At 47.8% G+C, this 5,041-nt stretch overlaps 1 protein-coding gene and 1 long non-coding RNA gene across 2 annotated transcripts in view; one reads left to right on the top strand and one right to left on the bottom strand.

Moving 5' to 3' along the window:
- LOC108312575 (non-histone chromosomal protein HMG-17-like) overlaps positions 1-3,024 on the bottom strand; it is an 11,989-nt gene extending 8,965 nt beyond the window's left edge. Inside the window, exon 1 of the mRNA XM_037742754.1 lies at positions 3,019-3,024. The gene's annotated coding sequence lies outside the window, so the exon portion shown is untranslated. The remainder of the gene's footprint in view (positions 1-3,018) is intronic.
- LOC108312577 overlaps positions 1-4,875 on the top strand; it is a 17,684-nt gene extending 12,809 nt beyond the window's left edge. The window contains exons 2-3 of the long non-coding RNA XR_001828695.2: positions 3,957-3,989; positions 4,334-4,875. This is a non-coding gene — a long non-coding RNA (uncharacterized LOC108312577). The remainder of the gene's footprint in view (positions 1-3,956; positions 3,990-4,333) is intronic.
- The last annotated feature ends 166 nt before the right edge of the window (positions 4,876-5,041 follow it).

The following is a 5,041-nucleotide window of genomic DNA, read 5'->3' as shown; positions in this document are numbered from 1 at the left end:
AAAAATTAGCCGGGTGTGGGGACACACGCCTGTAATCACAGCTACTCAAAAGGCTGAGGCAGGAGAGTCGCTTGAACCCAGGAGGCAGAGGTTGCAGTGAGACGAGGTAGCACCACTGCACTCCAGCCTCAGTAACAGAGTGAGACTCTGTCTCAAAAATAATAATAATTAAGTAAATAGACCAGGCATGGTGGCTCACGCCTGTAATTTTAGCACTTTGGGAGGCTGAGGTGGGCAGATCACTTGAGGTCAGGAGTTCGAGACCAGCCTGGCCAACATGGTGAAACTTCATCTCTACTGAAAATACAAAAAAAACAAGCCAGACATGGTGGTGTATGCCTGTAATCCCAGCTACTCGGGAGGTTGAGGCACAAGAATCACTTGAACCCAGGAGGCAGAGGTTGTGGTGAGCCAACATGGTGGCACTACACTATAGCTTGGATGATAAAGCAAGACCATGCCTCAGAAAAAATATATATATAATAAATAAAATGAGGTGGCTGGACAAGTATGGTAGGTTGTTATTGGACAAGAAGACTTCAGAGACCAATGAAATTTCAGGGAAAAAAGAAATTGGGAACTGATATAGAGAAGTCTATCTCATCTTATCTTATTTTATTATTTATTTATGTATTTATTTTTGAGATGGAGTCTTGCTCTTGTTGCCCAGGCTGGAGTGCAATGGCACGATCTTGGCTCACTGCAACCTCCGCCTCCTGGGTTCAAGTGATTCTTCTGCCTCAGCCTCCTGAGTAGCTGGGATTACAGGCATGCACCACCATGCCTGGCCAATTTTTATATTTTTAGTAGAGACGGGGCTTCTCCATGTTGGTCAGGTTGCTCTCGAACTCTCAACCTCAGGTCATCTGCCTGCCTCGGCCTCCCAAAGTGCTGGGATTACAGGTATGAACCACCATGCCTGGCCATTTTATTTTATTCTATTCTATTTTATTTTTTGAGATGGAGTCTCACTCTATTACCCAGGCTGGAATGCAGTGGCACAATCTCAGCTCACTGCAACCTCCGCCTCCTGGGTTCAGGCAATTCTCCTGCCTCAGCCTCCTGAGTAGCTGGGATTACAGGCACGCACCACCATGCCCAGCTCTTTTTTTTTTTTTTTTTTTTTTTTTTGAGATGGACTCTCTCTGTGTCACCCAGGATGGAGTGCGATGGTGCAATCTTGGCTCACTGCAACCTCTGACTCCCGGGTTCAAGCAATTCTCCTCCCTCAGCCTCCCAAGTAACTGAGATTACAGGCACGCACCACCATGCCCAGCTAATTTTTTTTTTTGTATTTTAGTAGAGACGGGGTTTCACTGTGTTGCCCAGGCTAGTCTCTAACTCCTGACTTCAGGTGATCTGCTTGCCTCACCCTCTCAAAGTGCTGGGATTACAGGCATGAGCCACCAAACCCGGCCAACTGTGTCTGGTTTTATTTATTTTTATTTTTTTTGAGACAGAGTCTCACTTTGTCACTCAGTTGGAGTGCAGTGGCACAATCGCGGCTCACTGCTACCTCCACCTCCCAGGTTCAGGCAATTCTCCTGCCTCAGCCTCCTGAGTAACTGGGATTATAGGCATGAGTCACCACACCGGGCCAATTTTTTGTATTGTTTAGTAGAGACAGGGTTTCACCACATTGGCCAGGCTGGTCTCGAACTCCTGACCTCAGGTGAGACAAGAGTCTTGCTCTGTCACCTAGCCTGGAGTGCAGTGTCACAATCTTGGCTCACTGCCACTTCCGTCTCCCAGGTTCAAGTGATTCTCCCGTCTCAGCCCCTGGAGTAGCTGGGATTCCAGACATGTGCCACCATGTCTCACTAATTTTTGTATTTTTAGTAAAGGAGGGGTTTCACCATATTGGCCAGGCTAGTCTCACAGGCCTGACCTCAGGTGATCAGCCTGCCTCGGCCTCCCACAGTGTTGGGATTACAGGCGTGAGCCACCATTCCCAGCCTCTAGCTTATTCTTAAAGACAAAAATCCCTAATGTGGCTTCCTGGTTCTCAGGTGCCAGCTCATCTTTCTCTATTGACCTCATTGCTGGCCCTCCTGGCCACATGGCAGGCTTTGTACATGCCACTCTCCCTCTTTAGGACACTCTTCCCCAGGTGAACTCCTATTCATCCTTTTCATCTTGGGGACAGCAACTCTTTTTTGGAGAGGCCTTCTCCGACCACCTCCAGTTTAAATGAAGCTCCCCCAAACAGACACTGAGGTAACCTACTGTAGTAGGCTGAGAAATAGCCGCTATAGTTATCAGGTCCTAATTCCTGGAACCTTTCTTTGGATAAAGAGTAACATTTGTGGATGTGAGGAATGACTTTGGGATGGGGAGGTTATCCTGGGTTATCAGGGTGGGCCCTCAATGCAGCCACATGCATCCTTCTAAGCGGGAGGCAGAGGGAGATGTGACACACACAGAGGAGAAGACAATTTGAACACAAAGCTGAAAGATTTGAGGATGTGCTGGCTTTGAAGATTGCAGCGATGTGACTACAAACCAAGGAATGCCAGTAGCCACCAGAAGCTGAGGAGGCAAGGAGCCCATTCTCCCCTAGAGCCTCTGGAGAGAGGGAAGCTCTGCTAACACCCTAATTTTGGCCCAGTGGCCGGATGTGGTGGTTCATGCCTATAATCCCAGTGCTTTGGGAGGCTAAATTGGGCAGATTGCCTCAGGCCAGAAGTTCGAGACCAGCCTGGCCAACATGGTGAAACCCCATCTCTACTAATATACAAAAATTAGCTGGGCATGGTGGCAAGTGCCTATAATCCCAGCTACTTGGGAGGCTGAGGTGGGAGAACCACTTGAACCAGGGAGGCAGAGGTTACAGTGAGCCAAGATTGTGCCCTGCGCTCCGGCCTGGGCCACAGAGCAAGACTCCCTCTCAAAAAAGAAATTTTTTTTTTTTTTTTTTTTATCTCTGTTTATTATAGTATTTTTTTTTTTTTTTTTGCCCAGTGATAACTGATTTTGACTTTAGGACTCCAGAATTGTAAGAAAATAAATTTCTCTGACTGGGCTCAGTGGCTCACATCTGTCATCCCAGAGCTTTGGGAGGCCGAGGGAGGATGGCTTGAGGCTAAGGGTTGCAGACCAGCCTTGGCAACACAGGGAGACCCCATCTCTATAAAAAATTACAAAATTAGCCAGGTGTCACGGGACACAACTGTAGTTGCAGCTACTCTGGAGGTTGAGGTGAGGGGAATGATTGAGCCCAGGAGGTCAGGGCTGCAGTAGGTCGTGATGGTGCTATTGCACTCCAGCCTGGGAACAGAGTGAGACCTTGTCTTCTTTTTTTTTTTTTCCACAAAGATGGGGTTTCACAATGTTGGCCAGGCTGGTCTTGAACTCCTGACCTCAAGGGATCCACCCACCTTAGCTTCCCAAAGTGCTGTGATTACAGGTGTGAGCCATGACATCTGGTCTCAGCTAATTTTTGTCTTTTTTTCTACAGACAGGGTCTCATCATGTTGCCCAAGCTGGTTTCAAACTCCTGGGCTCAAGTGATTCACCTGCCTTGGCCTCCCAAAGTGCTAGGATTATAGGCGTGAGGCACTGTGCCCAGCCTCTCATACCATTTTAAAATGTAAGGCCTCATAATGTGTTATAATATTTGTAATGGTATGTTTATCTCTTTAAGGTCTGCTTCTTCTGCTAGGCTGAAATTTCTATGAGGACAGGGCCTGTGTCTGTTTTGTACACATCCTGGGGCCCAATACAGAGTAGGTGCTCAATAAGTATTTGTCGATGAATGAAAGAGTGAGTGAGTGAGTGAGTAAATGAACAAGGGCCTTCTCTCAGTGATGTCTCAAGCTCCTCTTAGGAAAAAGTTCACACTTGGCTCCCTTCTTTTCCCTAGCTTAGCTCTGAGCTCGAAGTGAGTATTTATGAAATCCTGATTAAGTGATAAGGAATATAAATAATTGAGAATATCTGTTTTTTCTCTCTTCTAGGCTCCGGTCTGCCCTGTGCCCTGGAAATAGGAGGTACTGAATAAAGATTTGTTAAGTGAATAGTGTAGAGTCTGGTCCTCCGACAAGGGACAAGGAGGTATGGGGATGGCATTTCAGCCTAGCACATGAGGCCCTGAGAATCCAATAAACACTGACTCCCCGACCAGCCCTCAGATTTTAAGAGCATGCAGAAGCCAGCTCTGAGCTCAACCAGGCTGTGCATGTTTCAAATTCCTGGGAGCCAAGGCTCAGAGAGAAAGAGGGACTTGCTTGAGGTCACCCAGGATGTTGGCAGAACCAGGATGAGGCTGCGCAGGTCCCAATTCCATCCTTTCCCCTGTTGAGTGTTCTCCCCAGCACCCCCTGCTGCCTTCCAGGTAAGAAGAGACAGGAAAAGGAGGCCTGGATGCCTAGAGATTTTCCACTTCTAGCAAGAACATTGTCAAGCAAGAGTTCAACCTACCCATTTCACAGATGCAGTAACTGAGGTGTTGTGAGGCTGCAGGCCTCGCCTCACAGAGAGTTTGTAAAGACTAGAAGCCCAGCCCAGGTGACCCCCGTGTGAAGCTTTTCCTATATTTATGTACTGTTTCTCTACTATTTCTTGACCAGCCTAGAGTGAATCTCACCTCCTCAAATGATATGGTATGAATGTTTGTCCCTGCCAAATCTCATATTGAAATATGATTTCCATTGCCGGAGGTGAGGCCTGGCAGAAAGCGATTGGATCATGGAGGCAGACTCCTCATGAATGGATTAGCACCATCCTCTTAGTTCATGTAAGATCTGGTTGTTTCAAAGAGCCTGGGACGTCCCCCTTCTCTCTCATGCTCCCACTCTTGCCCCATGATGCACCCGCTCCCCTTTGCCTTTCACCATGATTTAAGCTTTCTGAGGCCTCACCAGAAGGAGTTGCTGGCATTACGCTTCTTGTACAGTCTGCAGAATTGTAAGCCAATTAAAACTCGTTTTAAGGCCGGGCGCGGTGGCTCAAGCCTGTAATCCCAGCACTGTGGGAGGCCGAGGCGGGTGGATCACGAGGTCAAGAGATCGAGACCATCCTGGTCAACATGGTGAAACCCCGT

The sequence above is a fragment of the Cebus imitator genome, unplaced genomic scaffold (genome assembly GCF_001604975.1).
Source record: "Cebus imitator isolate Cc_AM_T3 unplaced genomic scaffold, Cebus_imitator-1.0 Scaffold126, whole genome shotgun sequence".
NCBI lineage: Eukaryota > Metazoa > Chordata > Mammalia > Primates > Cebidae > Cebus > Cebus imitator.
Note: the sequence above shows the minus strand (reverse complement) of the source record. Positions and strands in the feature narration are given on the sequence as shown.